Genomic DNA, 18,156 nt, shown 5'->3' with positions numbered 1-18,156 from the left:
ACTAACAATCRGAATTGATTCTTCTTTTCCCTTTTCTTTCTTCAGATCAATTACATATGCCAAACATCCTTGGCACTTCTTCCGAATACTTTTCTGGGCTTTCATTACTGTCAAAATATTGGTATGATGATTCTGACGATCACCATAAATAACAAYTGTTCTCTGGTCTGGCAGAATAATTCTGATCATTTTCTGATTACAAACAATACTAGCCTGATACTTTGCCAACCAGTCCATACCCACTACTACGTCAAATTTTTTCATTGGCATAGGAAATAACCGGATTGGAAGTTCACAATCCTCAATAACAATAATACAGTTATTGAACACACTAGTAACAATTTCCTGACTATTAGCAGTATCAACTATTAATTTATCATCAAGTAGCACATAATTCAAACATGCAGTTTGAGCAAACAATGGTGATACAAACGAAAAGTTTGCACCAGAGTCAAATAACACCTTAGCATGTATTGAATTCAGAAGGAATATACCTGTTACTACATTCGGTGATGCTTCTGCCTCGTTCTTAGTCATCTGGAAGGATCGTCCCCGCACCCCTCCTTGCCCTCCTCTATTCACAATAGGTCTTCCTCGTGTACTCGACGCATTACTCCCCATTGTTAACTGTGGAGTTCTCAACAAGGGACAATTTGGTCGAATATGATCCGGAGAATTGCAATTAAAACATCTTCTGTTAGCTATGTAGTTTCTAGACAGATGACCTGCTTCTCCGCACTTATAACATTTTCTTGGGTCCATCTTGCATTCACCCTAATGAACTTGTCGGCACTGTGAGCAGACTTTCTCACTAATCTTCTGCTCAGATCTATTATCATATCTAACAGTTTTCGGCCCTCAAAAAGAAGAAGGTCCCTCCCATTTTATTTTCTCCACAACCTTTCTTTCTGATTGTCTATTCTTATTTCGTTCGGTCACCTCAGCTGGATCTACTGTTAATGGAAAGGTATTGGGGTTCATAGCAATAACAAATTCTCTAACTGAGGGTTTCAAACCCCAAATATACCTCTCTATTTTCCTGGATTCAGTCGAAACATAATGTTCAGCAAAGCGAGAGTATTCAATGAATCTTTCAGTATACTCCCGAACTGTTCCATTTCCTTGTTCTAACTTCAGGAAATCTTCCTCCATTTGTCTCACTGCTGTTTTAGGACAAAATTGATTCTTGAATCGATCCACGAATTCTACCCAAGACACAGTCTGTAAAACATCCATTCTGGTAGACGATTCAACTTCCCACCAAAATAAAGCATTTGACTTTAATACAGAAACAGCAAATCGAACTTTATCTATTTTCGGGCACCAGATGGCGTTGAACACATATTCGATTTCCTTGATCCAGCACATTGCTTTCACTGGATCTCTCTCTCCAGAAAAGGTTGGCGGTTTGCATGCTAAAAACATCTTAATATCTCCTTCTTTGTTGTGAGTGATTGGAGCAGAGGGATAAACTTCCACTCTTTCTGTTTCCACCCTAGCCGGTATTCCCATGATAGACGTCAGAGTTTCCCGCAATTTCCCCATTTCCTCTGCCAACATATCTTTGGTTATATATTCAGGATGTGGCACCGACCTTTCTTGAACATTCCCAGAGTGGGATTCCTCATGTTCAGAATGTATTTCGGTCTGACCCCTTCCCTGAGACTGACTTCTTCCTCTACCTCGTCCACTTGGTCTTCCCCGACCTTTATTTCTGGACATGCTAGTTGGAAGATTAACAGGTGACTCTTCCCTTTCTTCAGACTCTGGACGAGCCGTTCTTTCAGATATTCTAGTTCGGCTAGACATCTGTAGAATTTAGTGTTAATAATCATGTATTCACATTCCCAAATATAATGAAGTATTCAAGTTCAGATGTGTACCTGTAAATTCATAATTCACTGGCCAGATGTAATTAAAATTTACCTTACACACTGTTCTTTCAACCCATCATATTTATTTCCAATGGAGCTAACTATGTCCAGGACCCTTAACATGCAATAAAACAGTTTAAGTCTAGGTATCATGCTGTTGAATACTTAAATCCCTTAAACTCTGGCTCTGATACCATTTTGTAACACCCCCAAACCATACATTGCATGTAACACATATTTCATACAAAAGAAATACATGATATTATTCCATTCAAGTCCTTTAGTACAAGAATCTAACATGACCAAATACAACGTCCAAAAATTCAAATACATTTCTTGTACTAATCAATCAAAACTATACATCACTACAGATCTTCAAGCAGAAATGCATCTAGGAAAATATCATATTTTCCCTTTTTCCTTACAGTCCGAACCTCCCGCAATACATAGTTAAAATCACAAAACGAGGGTTAGACTAAAAGGTCTAGTGAGATATCCTATTTATGTTATTGCAGGGTGAAAAATCACCAAAATCTTTATGGAAATCATTCTTTCATATATAACAATTATATGATCAAATAAGAACATAATACCAAACTTCTTCCATATTTCAAACAAAGCTTTCAATTATACGAATCATATACCTCTAAACCAATCAGGTTTCTCATAATGCCACTTTTAAACCTTTTTAAGTCAAAATAAGGTTTATAAAGTTTCAGGCCAAACCTGATGTTTTCTCCTCAATAACATCCAAACTATGATTTCCAATAAGAACCTTGATCCTAAATCTTTAAATCACAAAAAAATAAAGATTCCAGAACACGGTAATCTTAAAGGATTTAATAGAAATAGTTCACATATACAAATGCCACCCTTATATCCAAAGGTACACATCTCCTTGATATGCCACCCTTATCCTATGGTACTCCTCTCCTTGATATGCCACCCTTATTTCCTCATCAAAATATTACACAAAATAATTTCAAATAGACCGTAGCCATTGAAATTATTATCAATAAAAAAATCATTTCTTTCAAAACTTCCTCTTTATGATAAAATAACATTTCTTATTGAAAACATAAGGCATCACTTAAAATCCGGTCAACATGTTTTAGCCGGACTTCAACTCCGATCAACAATCCGGAAAACACACAGCATAAGCTTTGTCCGATTTAACACTTAAAATATATTTCAACAACTTTGTCCGGATAACAAGTCYGGAYAATACCTCGTTCACTACTTGACCGATTTAAAATAATCCGGCCACCATTTGGTCGTATTCCTACTTCTCAGTTCWAAAAGATAATCATTCTTACCAATCATAACCCGATCAACACTTAACCGGTTTAAGGTTAAACCGTTCAACACCTGAGCGATTTAAGACTTAATTGCCCAACACTTGACCGAATTAACACTTAGAATAAATTTCAACTTTGTCCAGATAAAAGTCCGGACAATACATCGTCCAACCTTTGTCCGATTTAAAACAATCCGGACAATACATCGTTTAACCTTTGTCCGATTTAAAACAATCCGGACAATACATCGTTTAACCTTTATCCGATTTAAAACAATCCGGACAATACATCGTTTAACCTTTGTCCGATTTAAAACAATCCGGACAATACATCGTTTAACCTTTGTCCGATTTAAANGATTTCTTTCCAAAAATAAACAAGATTCATATAAAACCAGTAATAATTTTATGCAAAAGAGTTTAGAAATTACTCACCTTTAAAACAAACTCAGATTTTGATGAAGAATGCACAGATAAAAGATCTTCGGTCAACCTTTCTCTAATTTTCCAAAAAATTCCAAATGAAGCCAGAAACTCTACTAAGTCACAAACCTCATATTTATACTTTCCATAATAGGAAAGTCGGCTAAACCAGCCAGCTTTCCCACATTCATGCACATGCATACATCCACACACCATGCATGTGATTAGTTGCAACATTTTTCTTGATCAATTTTCATATGATCGAATGTGCATCATTTTAATAATATTTTTGTTCAATCATTTGTGATCAAATGAGCTTATATTGTTATTTTTAAGAGGGATTGAGAGCTTAACATAAATACCTTTATGGATTGTTAGAACCGACAGCCCTACCTAAGAGGACATCCATATCTAAGTGAGCTTAAATGCAAAATGGGTTTGTATGCAGAGTTTAAAATGAAAATGAGAGGGGTTGTTGTTGTGAGCTAAAAGAATTGATAAGAGTTGTGTTGAGGATTAAAAGATTAAAAGAATCATGTTCTATCTACTATAATCCGGGAAAACCACAAAATCTATTAGTTCTTAATTTTTTGGAGACTAATATTGAAAAAGGCAAAGCCCAGGACAACTCTTGTTATAACCCCATCAGCTACTCATTTATCTCTCAAAAGATAAGTGTTTCAATAACACTTGAGGCACGCAACTCATAATCTATCGGTTTCTCATTAGGAGATAATTGATATTGAAAAAGATGGTTATATGTCCCCCCTTCGTGTCCTTTTGATCACAAATTGAGTATGATAAACTTGTGTAGTCCACACTGTTTATCTTTCTGAGCTTAAATTAAAGCATTTGTTGCTTTATCATTTTTTCACTACACAAATTTATTGAATATTTGTTATTTTATTATAACATTCGTAGATATGCTTTTTTTAAAGCTATCAATGATTGAATGAAAGTCCTGGTGAGATGGACATCAAAAAGTCTCATATATGAAGTACATTTGTTGTACTGAATATATCAGTTATATTCACAGACTAATCTTTTTTAAAAGATTGAAAACAGGTTCATAAGTTGAATATGGTTTTTCCCTCACCTTCATAATCTGAAAGATTATATAAGCGAATTTGAAAAGATTTGCCTATAATTATATGAATTGACGACATTCTTTAAAGTTCATTCATTTCGGTGTATGATGTAAATGCTCCTTATTTCATCATAAGAGGGAGTATTCTTAAAAATGAATGAAATTTTTTTCATCATTTCTGAAGATCGGGGAAGCTGTTAAAGTTTTCAAGGAGTTGATCAATAATTGTTGATAGTTGTTGAAGATTATCGTGCTGCAATGTTCAAGAGGGAGTGAATGTGAAGATTATTTCTTTAAAAGAGATTGTTGTTTCTAAAAGGGGAAGATTATTCAATTGTAAGGGAGAGACTATCTGAAGTTTGTTGATAAAACGGGAAGTTATTTGGGGAAGATTGTTAAAGATCAAAAGTTGCTAAAGGCTTTGAAGATCAAATCTTAAAGAATCAAAGTTTCTGAAGATTTCGGAAGATGTTGCTGTTTTATGATCTTGAATCCAAAGGGGGAGATTGGTAGGCCCAAAATATGTTGTATCTAAGATCACCGAATATGAAGACGAGAGTGAAGAATGAAGAGTTCAAAGCTTTCAAGTCAGTCAAAAATAGTCAAAAATTCATGTAATGTAAATGTTTGAAATTGTAGTTTTACTTTGAATTAGTCAATCCATATAAAACCCTTGTAACGTTTGTAATGGAAGTTAGAGCTCATTTTGATAGATTTCAAAGTTCATATTTTTAGAGAATTTCTAGAGAGAGAAACTTGTTTTTAGAGAGAGAAACAATCAATACATATAATTTGAGTTTAATTGTTGTTCTTGATTGTTTAGTTTACTTGTTAGTTGACCATAATGGGATTTTCAATAACACTTTCCATGTGTCTAATCAACAAAAGTTTTTTAGCAAATCCGATTTTGGTAGTACCACTACCATAAGTGAATTGGATAATAAACTGAATTTTGTAGAGACTCCAGAAGCTATCACTGATCAGAGAATCAGAGTGTTTTGAAACAAAGAAATCAATCTAGTACAAGTTCAGTGGCACTATCATAAGGGTTCAGATGCATCTTGGGAATTAGAATCGAAAATGAGAACCAAATATATGTGGTTATTCAATTAAAGGATTCCATGACATAATTCTCTTGAGGGGTGGATAGGATGATAACCGGGTTTTGGGTTATGCACTTAAGGTAATTTTTACATGATTATTTGATTATGTGAATATGTGAAAATAGGTATGCATGAGATTGTTAATATGCATAAATGTATGCATATTTTATAAGCTAGCAGCCGAAACTGTGGAGGTAAAATATGCATGTATGTATGCATGAACGTTATACATGGTCTTGTGGTTATGTATGAATAAGTGTTAGGGAGTTTATATTGTTTTCTTTATTTAGAAAGGATAAGAAGAAGCTATTTTTATATAATTCTTTCCCTCAAAACCGCCTCTGTTAGAATATAAAAAGGGAGCTTTCTTTTGAAGAGGGTTATCTTTAAATTTGGGGAATGAAAACAGTGAGGGAGAAAGTGTGTGATTTTCTTCTAAAAATTCAGATGTAGGAATTTAGGGTTAGAAGTTAATAAGCAGATTTTGTTGTTGTTTTTATCGGACATAAGGTGAGTTTGCTTTAAAAGAATAATTTTTGGATTTATTAAAATTATGTGTTTTGTGGAACTGCTGGTATAACTGTGCAGTTGATATGTATTTATTTTCTGGAAATTTAAAGGTGGATAAGAACCTGTAATCGGATACGATGAGGATTTATTGTTTAATAAAAGTTTTACCCTATAAAAATTGTTTCTGAACGGTATTGTCCGATAAAAGTGTGTTCAAACCATTTGTGATTAAAAAGAGTAATTTGTATCTTTCTAATGAGGTCAAAAATATAGAAAACATAATGTTGAAATTTTCTTTCAGGACGGTTGTGACATGAAGTCTGTTTTTAAATAAATGAGTTTTCAATGTTTCTACGGAACGGTTGTCACTTCGATCCATTCCGGTATGAAAGTAAATGAGTTTTCAATGTTCCGACGGGACGGTTGTGACTTTGGTCTATTTCGGTATGAAACCATTTTGAGGCCATTATTGGCTAAATCTATAGATTCATCTGTAGATTTGAGGAGGAAATAAAGGTGACATATCAAGGAGAGGTGTATCATGGGATAAGAGTGGCATATCAAAGAGAGGTGTACATCTAGATAAGGGTGACATTGGATAACTCTTATTACTATATCAACAAGAGATAATAGCTTTGGGTTAACATTTCTTTGTGACTTGGGAACTTAGAGTTATTACTCTTATTTGAATAATAACATTGATGTTATTGAGAAAGAAAAAATGGTTTATAGCAGAGGCATTATTTGCCCATGATTTCAAATGATTTTAATGAAATCAAAGTATTCGGTTTTATAATTGAATGAGAGAAACAAGTATTTGATCGGAACCAGAGGGGCTCTGGTTGGTCTGTAAGACAGACCAGAGGGCTTCTAGTTGTTTTGAAAAATCTTTTCAAGTATGTGCTCAGGACCAGAGGGCTCTGGTTGGTCTATCGGACATACCAAAGGGGCTCTGGTTGAGGACTTCTGGTTATGCATAAATCTTGTGTTTTCAGAAATCCTATGATCTAGAGGCTCCGTATATGCTATACAGAGGCTTTGTATCGTAAGGTTGGACATGCGTTTAGTCTTTCAAGTATTTTCAAGATTTATATGACCTAGAGGATCTGTATGTACTATACATAAGCTGTATATCCTGAAAGTTGGATTTTTAAGTGTTATGTCTGAACTCTGCGTCCAAGAGGGGAGTCTAAGCTCTGTATTTGAGTATGGTGTCCGAGCTCTATGTCTGAGCTCTGTATTTTGAAACCTAACTTTTTATAATATCTTTCAAGTTTTAACTTTTTTTTAAATATCTGTTTGCAAATAAAACAGAGAACCAGAGGAGCTCTGGTTATATTTTAGTAATCCTTTTTCTTAAACTTTTATTCTGATCTATTCGGACTACATACTCTGATTATCTAGAGGGTTTCTGGTTAAATGGAAACCTTAGTTACTTTTATAATATGAGTCTAGAAGCTCTGCTTGGTAGGACCAAAGGCTCTAGCCAATTTGAGGAGTTGGTTTAATAAAAGAACTCGATCCCTTAGAGATAGAAGAGCTCTGGTCTTTAGTAACCAGAGGGGCGCTGGTCCTTAAGAGTCCAGGGAGCTCTGACCAGTTAAACCATAGGAGTTTTGCATTTATATATGATACAGATTTTAGGGAGTGTATATATATATATATCTGTATATCTGAAAAGATGATTTTAAAGTTTTGGTGATCTTCACTCAGTAATTGCAAAGAAAAGGTTATCTCACTAGACCTTTCAGTCTAACCCTCATTTTTTTTGTTTTAAATATGCATTGCAGGACCAGCAGGGTCTCGGGATGTTAAGGGGAAGGGGAAAATATGATTATTTTTCTTATATACTTATCTGCTGTGTTTTGAAGATCAATTTGTTTATTTTGAATATACATGTAGACATACATGTGATAGTATAGGGTTATTCTTTGGAATTTTTCAGTTGTAGATTCTGTAAATATAGAAAACTTGTACTAGTGGGACTAATGTGGTGTAATATGTACTTCTTTTGTATGAAATATATGTTATATGCAAATGTGGAGTATGTGGTGTCACACTGAGTAAGGCCAGTGAAGAGTTCTTTTCTAGACAACTCATTCAGTGTCTTAAACTTGAGATGAGAAAGTCGTTTGTGCCATAACTAGTTGATATCTGAAGAGGCCTTAGAGTGAAAACAATTATTCTCAATGAAGGGAGAATCCATGTTGATGACATATATATTCTCTTGACGAGATCCGTTAGAGCAAGATTGACATCTTTGTCAAGACATAACATGTATTATTGAGAAATTTAACTGTGAAATCTTTATCACACAGTTGACTGATGCTGAGAAGATTGTGCTTCAGTCCTTCAACATATTCAATACGTCTGAAGGTGGTTGCACCTTTGGTTAAAATACCAAAGCCTTTGGTATATCCTTTTTTGTTTCCACCATAGGTCACGGAAGGGCCTCTTTCGTCTATATATTCTGAGAATAGGATTTTGTCTCCAGTCATATATCCTGAGCATCCACTCTGTAACTACCAGATACATTTCGCTTCCTACAATAGAAAAGATATTAAGTTTGCTTTGCTACCCATTTCTCAATGAGTCCAGCAAAATTAGAGGCGGCATCTTTCTTCACTGATACTGAAAGTTAGAGTCAGCGAGAGTCTTCACTGAACCTAAAGAAGAGGTGTCAGTGATATTCTTCACATTAGTTGTTTTAACAACTTTTGTGGATGGTTTCACTCTGGTTGACTTTTTAGCCTTAGTTACTTTCTTTACCTTAGCTGGTGAACCATATATGGTAGCTGAAAGACACTTACCAGTGACATGAGTAGTCTCACCTCAGTGACGACACTTCTTATAGCTGGAAGAAGCTTTAGGGCCAGAAGAGTCGAGGCTTGAGAGCCATAGAAGAGAGGGACCAGCTCCTGGAATACCTTTTTGAGTTGTTCGAGGGGGAACAACTGGAGATTTAGATATCTTAGGTGAAATACTCACTTTCAGCTTTGGACTTGAACTCTGAGAGCATTCAGAGACCTTCTTACCAGATGAAGAAGGTTCACAAGCTGAATGAATAGAACAAGTTATATTCAACTTGTGCTCCTTCTTAGAGAGAAGAGGAATGATGACAATGGTTTTACCTTTGTCTTTGCATATTGAACTGAAAGAAGTTCCTTCAAGAAGAGATTTAGTAGAGGAGTACTTAGAGGAAGAAGTTTCAGGGATAGAAGAGACAAAGGTTCCAAACTTAAGCATGGACTTGTCACTGACACGATCTTCCTGATCATAGAAATATCCTAGACCATTCTTGATCTTGGCGGGGATCTGAGCGTTAATGATCTCAGTGGCATTGAGAGAGGTTTTCCACCATCCTTCAATGGTAGCCTTTTCAGCCTTGAGTTCAGCAATTGCTTGTTCACGCTCAAAGATAACATGCTCATGTTTGATGTTGATAGCTTGGTTTGAAATGACCCGATGCTTAAGATTTTCTTTCTATCTTAGTTAGCTTTTTAATCTTAGAATGGCATTTTTTTAATTGTTCTTGTAAATCAAGATTAAGCTTTTCAGCTTTGGATTTGCCATTCAGAGCATTTTAAAGATTCACAATCAGCGTATGTAGTGCAGATAGGCTATCACATCTAGAAGTAGAAGGGTAATTTAGATTACATATATGAGTAGAGGTTAATGGAGAGGGATTACTGGAGAATGATGTCTTAGATAGTTCATCCTTGACATCCTTGGTTATAATACAAAGATAAGACGTGTCTTCCTCATTTGAGGATGATTTTTCATATGAATCAGCCCAATAATGTTCTTCAGCAATAATTCCTTTGCCTTTACGCTGGAGATTTTTCATCTTCTTGTACTTCTCTTTCAATTTCAGATATTTATCATTTTTAGGTCTGAAGGAGGATGGGATGTTTGAAGATGGCTTTGCAGCTTTCTTTGACCTGCATTCACTTGCAAAGTGTCCTTTGTGTTGATAGTTAAAGCGGTTAGCTGAGGCCTTGTCTATAAGATTTGACTTTTTGTCAGCGATAGTCACCAGAAGGAGATATGCGGACATTAATTTTTCTAGAAAACCTTCTGAAAGAGTTTGTAAGGAGGGCAAGTGACTCATCAAACTCTGATAAATCAGGGTCTGTTACTCAGAGTTAGAAGGATCAAACCTAGTGATAGCAAGAGAAGAAGAATAAGTAAAAGAAATAGAAGGATCAGCTGAAAGGTTTTCAGAGATCAAAGCTAAAGGAGAGCTTTTCATTTCTCTTGAATCTTTAATAAGATTTTTCTTTAGCTGATAGGATTGTTCATGATTAAGCAATATCCCATAAAGAGAGCTAAGGGAAAGGGAGGACATATCCTTAGACATCTTGAGACACATGGTATAATTATCCCATGATTCTGGCAAACATTCTAAGAACTTTGTCAGGGTCTTAGAGTTAGAATATTCTCTTCCAAATGTCCTTAAATCAATAAGAAGACAATTAAAACGTTGATGTACTTTAGATAACGATTCAGATTTTTCATAGAGAAAACTTTCATATAGTCTTACTAAGTTTATCTTCCTCGATTCTTGTACTTCAGAAGTACCTTCATATTGAACACAGTGTCCCACATGGTTTTCGAGGTTTTTAACTTCATAACGGAGTGATAAACCTCGTCAGAAAGAGACATGGCTATTATAGATCTAGCTCTAGTATCGAAAGCCATTTTCTTCTTGTCTTCGTCACTCCATTAATGAGGTAGTTTAGAAATTTGCCTTTCAAGAATGGCAACAGTCTCAACAGTAGCAAGAACTGTTGGAGAAATTACAAAGGGAACATAGGGTCCATTTCAATATAGTATGGAATCTCAGGATCCACACCTTCTAAGAAAAGAGACATCCGATCTTCCAAACACTAAAGTTGTTTTTGATGAACCAGGGTGGTTTGGAAAGAGAGCCATTGTCGTGAAAGTTTGTATTTGTGTTTTGCAATGCCATTATAATGGTAAATAAATTATCTAGAAAGAAGAGATAATAAAAAAACAATAAAACACTGATAGAAACTAAAAGAAAAACCATTGTGATACCATTTGTTAGTCTTAGCCAGATCTACAAGAGTTTAAAGGTAATAGTTTGTAGAAGCGCGAGGGATGAATACAAACACATCAGTTTTCACTTTTTAAAATCCTTTCTTGATAAAGAAGATCAATACATAATTTTATAGATTGTTTGTGGAAAAGATAAGATACAGAACTTATCTAAACAATCAAAGAAACACACAAGATACAGAAAGCAAGAAAGAAAAGACTTGCTAAAAGAAGAGGTTAAGAACTTTTGTGCTTGGGAAGAAGCCTTTCTTTTAGAAACAGAGTTGATCTTCAAGAAGGAAGATTTCTTGGCACCAATTTGCTTCTTCTTCACTGGATAGAGTAGTTGTTGTAACTGAGAAGGAAGAGCTTCTCAACTATTTATATTTGTTGCATTAAATGCAAGTCAGATGGTACAAAACACATGGCAAGCTCTTAGAAGTGAGCTTGTCCTTTGTTCCATATATACAAGATTTTGCCGTATAGGAACATTAGACTTTCACAAAGTAGGTAAGCATGCTTGGAGACAATAGAGTGACTCCGTACAGGTACTTTACTTTGAGAGGTATGGGTTTGTCCTTTGTGTATAGAAGAACACGACAAAAAATAATCTTGTTCAACAAGATTCGTTTGATCGTTGGCACTGGAATAATATTGAGGTTTCTTCAGTGTTCACTGAATCTTGAGTAGATTTCATACTTGTGTAGACAGAATTGTTATCATTGAAAACCGCATCAGATCATGAATTTGCTTATCTCTGTCTTCAGCTTTCTCTTCGATATCACTAAAGATTTTGTGGTGTGAGTTTTGTCTTCTTGAAGAATACTTGTCTCTCTGAGAATTACAATATTTGTTCAGTGATCACTAAACAGACTCAGTGATGGTCGTTGAAGCAAAATAAAGAGATAGTACACTTTGTAAGATAAAAATGATCATCATCAAATCATTGAGATAGAGGACGAACAAGAACACGAAAATGGTCAAATCATGTGTAAAAGCACATGTGATTTTATATTAACAGTCAATATTAACCTGTGCAGGCAACGTGGCCCACGTGAATCACATATGATTTTACACATGATTTAGTGTGTAGATTACATTTTTGGTCGCTCCTTTATAGATTTTTTTTAGTTTTCATCCCTACTATCCATGAAGTACATTGAAGGTCCATTTTATGTGTTTCATAGCCCAATGTAGTCCATTCCACTAACACCATTAGAGAGGGCTCCGTTAACTCTATCATGTGCCTTTCACATGAAGGGAAAAAATCATCAAGTTTTCCCATTTTCTTATTCTACTTTAAAACATAAAGATAAAATGTAACACCTCTAAAAATAGGAGTAAACTTAAACCAAAATTCGATACATAAATGAACCCTATGAATATATAATCACCCAAGAAGGGGAAATAGTATAGCGTTTACAACCCAAAGATTAAGAAGACAAAATAACAACCTACAAAGATTCTTATGTTCATTTACTTAGGGTTGTTTTAATTTGAGGGGATTTTTTCTTAGTGTTTAGATTTGAGGTTTTGATTTAAGTTTTTGTTTATAAATCTGATTTACGATTGAATCTTTTTGTATGAATATTTTTTTGGTTTAAATTTGATTTGGATTTGATTGTTTTGTATGGATGTTTAAATTTTTTAAAGTTTGAGTTCAATTTGGAGTTGAATGTTTTTGTAGAATGTCCAATTGTTTTGGGTTTGAATCTGATTTAAATTTTAGGTTTGAATATTTAATGTTTAATGGCTGGTGGTGGGGAATGGTGGGTAACTGGTAATGTTCTCGAGAAAGAAGAAAAGTTAGAAAGACTAAAATGCTCCTCAAGTGAGAGGAACATGGAACATCTAACGGAAACATTTCTCACGACATTAACGGGAGGGACTATATTAGGCTATCCAACACAAAAAAAATGGACCAACATTGTACTTTATGAATTTTAGGGATGAATACCAAAAAACAGCCATGGACGAGGGACCAAAAATGTTATTCATTCATATATACATATATATATATAGGGATGGGTTGGGTTCTGGTTTGAATAAAAGTTATAGTGACAATGATATGAAGGGATCTCCATCCATGTCTGAATCCAAATTGAATATCAACACTAATGAGGTGCACCAAGATGTACTAGATCAATTTTTGTGATAAGCGCAATTCATGGGTTGGGTGAGACTAAAAGTGATCAAGGGTCTAGATTCTTTCTTACACTTTTCATCTTAATTCTTATTCTCACATGATCTTTCATCTATATATATATATATATATATATTCTCATTTTGTATTACCAATATTAACATTTGATGTTGCGAACACCTTGTAAACAATTGGGCATCACAATACGTATCAATATGTATACAATGGGTATCACAAAGTTAGTGTTGTGAACATGTTGTAAGCAATTAATGAGTATTACAGTGGGTATCACAATGTATATACAATGAATATCATATTGTGCATATTGTATATATCTTGGGTATCAAGGTGATGATTGTTTGTATGTATTTTTTTAACATTGGCGATGTTTTTTAGGTATCATATTGTGTATTTTGTGTTTACGTTGTGTTAGCCAGGATAAGATTCGTGGGAGAGATTATATATATATATATATATATATATATATATAATATTTCTAAAATAGCTAAAATGTTCTTTAATTAAAACTTTAAGTCAAAATTAACATAATTATTAATTTCCTAATTTTTAATATGATTTGTGGTTGAGATTGAATCTCACGATTATCACAAATTACCAAATTCTCTCTTGAATTCCCCTATATATATCATAAAGAGAGTAAGAGAGAAAAAAAAGTTCAATTGCAAATTGATTCGTTTGTGAACGAAACCAAATTCGTCCTTACATGTATACTAGTTGTGTACCCGCGCAATGCGGCGGTGAATAAGTTTTATGTAAGTGAGAATAGCGATTGACGATTACAATAGATAAACACATGATTGTCATAGTAAGACCAAGCCAAATGGGAAACGTTTTTCCTTTCAGTCTGAACATAAATATGTTACTTTGAACGAACAGACATATTTTTGGCAAAAAACCTTTTATGACCGGTATGTTAACAAACAGAACTTGTCTCAAGTCAATTAGTTATCCAAACTTTAAAACACCGAGCACCAATATAAGATCGTCTATTAATGTTTATGAGTTGAAAACAACTAAAGGGGTAAGTACATACATATAATTTCTTTGCAAAGTTGTACTAAAATTTAATTTCAAACTCAATGTTCATCGAATAATACATGAATTGTTTCATTGGTTTGTCAACTTGAGTCGAATTTTTAATTTGATTTGTAAATAGTTCGTTTTGTCATTCAATCTTAATTCTCATACGAAGTATTAATTGTTTTGTTTGATTTATTAACTTCTTGTTGTATACCCATGCGATGCAACAGGAAACGATCACTGCCTGTGAAACACAATAGCTACCAATACTTGCACAACCAATCAGTCAAATCCATTTCGTTGACATCCATTTGTCATTGAAATACATTAGCTAACCGGTACATGAGAAGTTTTCTTTTGGAAAAAATGCAAATAGCAGACTCATATAACAAAAGCTAGCAATTATAAACAGTTAGAGACATGAAAATTAGGATCATAATTTACTTTTAGTATTGTTACCTGGTGTTATAATACCTTATGTATATTCAACACTCGGTACAAACTCTATCAGATACTATAACGGTCCAATTGTCCAACATCACAAAGAAACCACAAACAAAACTCAATTAGCAAATCATTATATTCCGACAATAATTTCACAAGTAGCAAACAAATCAAGTAGCTAAAATGATACCCAGACAATGTTATAGGAAGTAAAATTATTATAAACGACTATAAAATTAAGCTAACTACCGGAAAGAGAATGATATGATTTTAAAAGCTCCGAATAGGGATGTAAATGAATAACATAAAACTCGATTAAACCAAACCTCAATTTAAGCATTTCCAAATTGAAATAAATGGATTATTGTGGGTTTCTAGTTACCAAAAGATATCACCAATGGACTTTGGCCAAACCAACCAACTTCCAATAAAAGCAAAAAACAACATCCGCAACAGTTATCTAGAATAGATAAAAATTGAACAACATACAAAACAACCATTAACACAAACTACATCAAACCAAATGCCATTATCTTATCATTGCTAGTAGATGCAACCAAACCCGTAACTTTTAAATATACCAAACCTACAATTAGTCCTTCATGCACCAACAGTGTCATTGCCTTGTTCTCTGACATGTTCTGTACGTCCAATGTCATTGTCTTGTCTCATATCATTCGCTGCCAATTGACATTATCTACAATAACAAAAAGTTGAAATCCATAGAGATTAATAAAAAACCAAACAAAACCAATAAAGCTAATTCACATATATGCTTTATCCCATTTTAAAAATGCACAATACCATGGTAAGAGTTGTTGCTCCCACTTACCGGGTAAGACTAAGAAGAAAAAGAATCTAAATCTAAAGTTTAGGACCGCAAAAGCATACAAGAAGAAAGAAGAAGAATCTAAATCGAAAGTTTAGGACTGCAAAAGCTTACAAGAAGAAAGAAGAAGAAGAAAGAACAATCTTGCATTCAAAAATGCTACAGAACCAGCAACATTAGATTTAGCCAAGAGAATCTTAAAACAATAAGTTTAGGACTGTAACGGGTCCCATATATATATATATATATATAACAGTGTTGTAGACGAGTGTCTATACAGATAGAGAGAGAGAGAGAGACACACACACTATGAAAAGCAAAGGATTGAAGAAACTTGATGACCAAAACTCTTGATGTTGCCTTAAACCATGAAGCCAAGATTTGAATCAAGAAAGCAAGAAAACAGGAAAGCTGGGGTAACTGTTTTGGAGACCAAAACCACCCATGCATCTTTTTGTGTAGACCAATAGAAAATGTTATGTATTGACCAAAAGCAAATGTGCATTTTTTTAATAGACCAAAAGCACCTGTGCACCTGGGAATCTAGAAAGCACTTATGTATTTCTTTTGAGATTAACACATTTTGCAATATACATGTGTAGCACTATGGAGCTTGACATAAAGAATCTGAGGACAAAACTTGTAAGTAGTTGTGTTGTTAAAATGATACAAAGCTTTTATACATGAACAAAATGGTGCCATTTTAGTTGTGTTGCCTTTGCGTGAATTCATATAGGTGTTCATTTTTATCATATGGATTTACTTAGATCTATTGAGAAATCAATATGGCTTTCTATAATTTTTTAATAAAGGAAGTGTGAGTTTGAACAATTGTTACTATATTTACTTGATATTGATTGAACGGGTTGTGAGCAGTTTTATGTACTTAGTGCTGAACTCTTTGTACAACCTGCTGTGTATTTAAGCAATGTAACTGAACCAAACTGAAATCAATTTAAAAGCTCAGTTTGGTTCGGTTTTCAAAGTCTTGTGATTCGGTTTCAATTTGAAACCGAGTAATATAACTATCTATGATTATTGGATTGTATCATACCTTAACTTTCGTGAGCAAATCATAGCCTGTCATTCCAGACATAGAATAATCTATGATTATTAGATTCACTTCAACTTCCTGCATAAAATTCGATAAAGATTTTCATGAGCAATTATTCGATCACACATAAAAATGGAATCAAAATCGTCAAGATTGAATACCTGGTTAATATTTGGAGACACAGAGGGTTGATTAGAGTTCATGTCTTCATGTAATCCTCAAGAATTTCTAAAGCTTTACTTCCAAAATCCACAGTTGTAACTGCAAACACATAAATGGAACACAAAATATTGAAATCTTGAACTCATAAGCATTTGAATCAAAAAGGGTAGAACATGAAAGTGTTAAATTACCTTGAAAAGATGAGGTTTTGAGCAATCATTCAATCAGTTTTCTATTAATGATGCTATCATCAACAACAAGAAGATGAAACTGTGAACCTGCTGCAACACCCATATGAAGAAGATTACAAATTTCAAAAAAATGAAGAAATTATAAGCAAAATTGCGAGATGTTGGTTGTCGTAATAACAATAATTCCTTCATTTTGTTTAAAGCCATCCAATTTAACAAGCAACTGATTCAAATCATCGTCATGTTCTGTTGATCCTTTGGATTACGGCTTCCTCCAATGGCATCAATCTCTTCAAACTCACTACCACTGCATGAAAAGAAAATTAGATGCTTGTCATGATTTTTTTAAAGAACATTACCTATCATATACAACAAACTATTCGGCTTTCATATGGCTATGTCAACTGTAAAAAGCCTTGGGTTTACTCTCCATTGGAAGCTTGTAAGCTGCAGATGCATAAAAATCATTGTAGGGAACATCAAAGAATACAAGAACTAACCTCAAATTGGGAGAAGATCATGTGAAACCCTAACCGTATGAGAAGCTATCGAGAATCGAATCAGGAGAGGAGATGGAAGCAAGAATCGAGTGGAGCCCCAAACGTATAACATTATGGTTTTGAACGATGAATCTCACCTTGGAGATTGAATCGATGTCTTAGTGAAGATTAAATTGTCGTCTTGGGCCTTGGGGCGTACGACGGGAGCGACCTCTTGGGAAGACAATTTCCGGATTGATAGAGAGTAGAGAAGTAGAGATTGAGAGAGGAGTAGAGACCGATAAAACAAAGTGAATCGCTGCCTAAAATGGTGCGATTCCAGTCGATTTCAGAAGAGAAGCGATTCAAGTAAGTGGATGATTGACTGAGAATAGAGAAGTAGAGATTGATAGACCAAATAGAGAACTAACCTTGATAAAGTGATGAAGAACGTGAAT

At 34.2% G+C, this 18,156-nt stretch overlaps 1 long non-coding RNA gene across 1 annotated transcript; it reads right to left on the bottom strand.

Annotated features, from left to right (window-relative positions):
• Nucleotides 1-16,878: 16,878 nt before the first annotated feature.
• LOC112518966 lies at nucleotides 16,879-17,283 on the bottom strand. The gene is made up of 3 exons (XR_003069885.1): nucleotides 17,220-17,283; nucleotides 17,028-17,127; nucleotides 16,879-16,944 (listed from the first exon to the last, which is right to left on the bottom strand). It is a non-coding gene; the product is annotated as an uncharacterized LOC112518966 (long non-coding RNA).
• Between the last annotated feature and the right edge of the window lie 873 nt (nucleotides 17,284-18,156).

This window comes from Cynara cardunculus, assembly GCF_001531365.2.
Source record: "Cynara cardunculus var. scolymus isolate 2C chromosome LG 10, CcrdV1, whole genome shotgun sequence".
Taxonomy (NCBI): Eukaryota; Viridiplantae; Streptophyta; class Magnoliopsida; order Asterales; family Asteraceae; genus Cynara; species Cynara cardunculus.
This window is presented reverse-complemented; position numbering and strand designations above follow the sequence as displayed.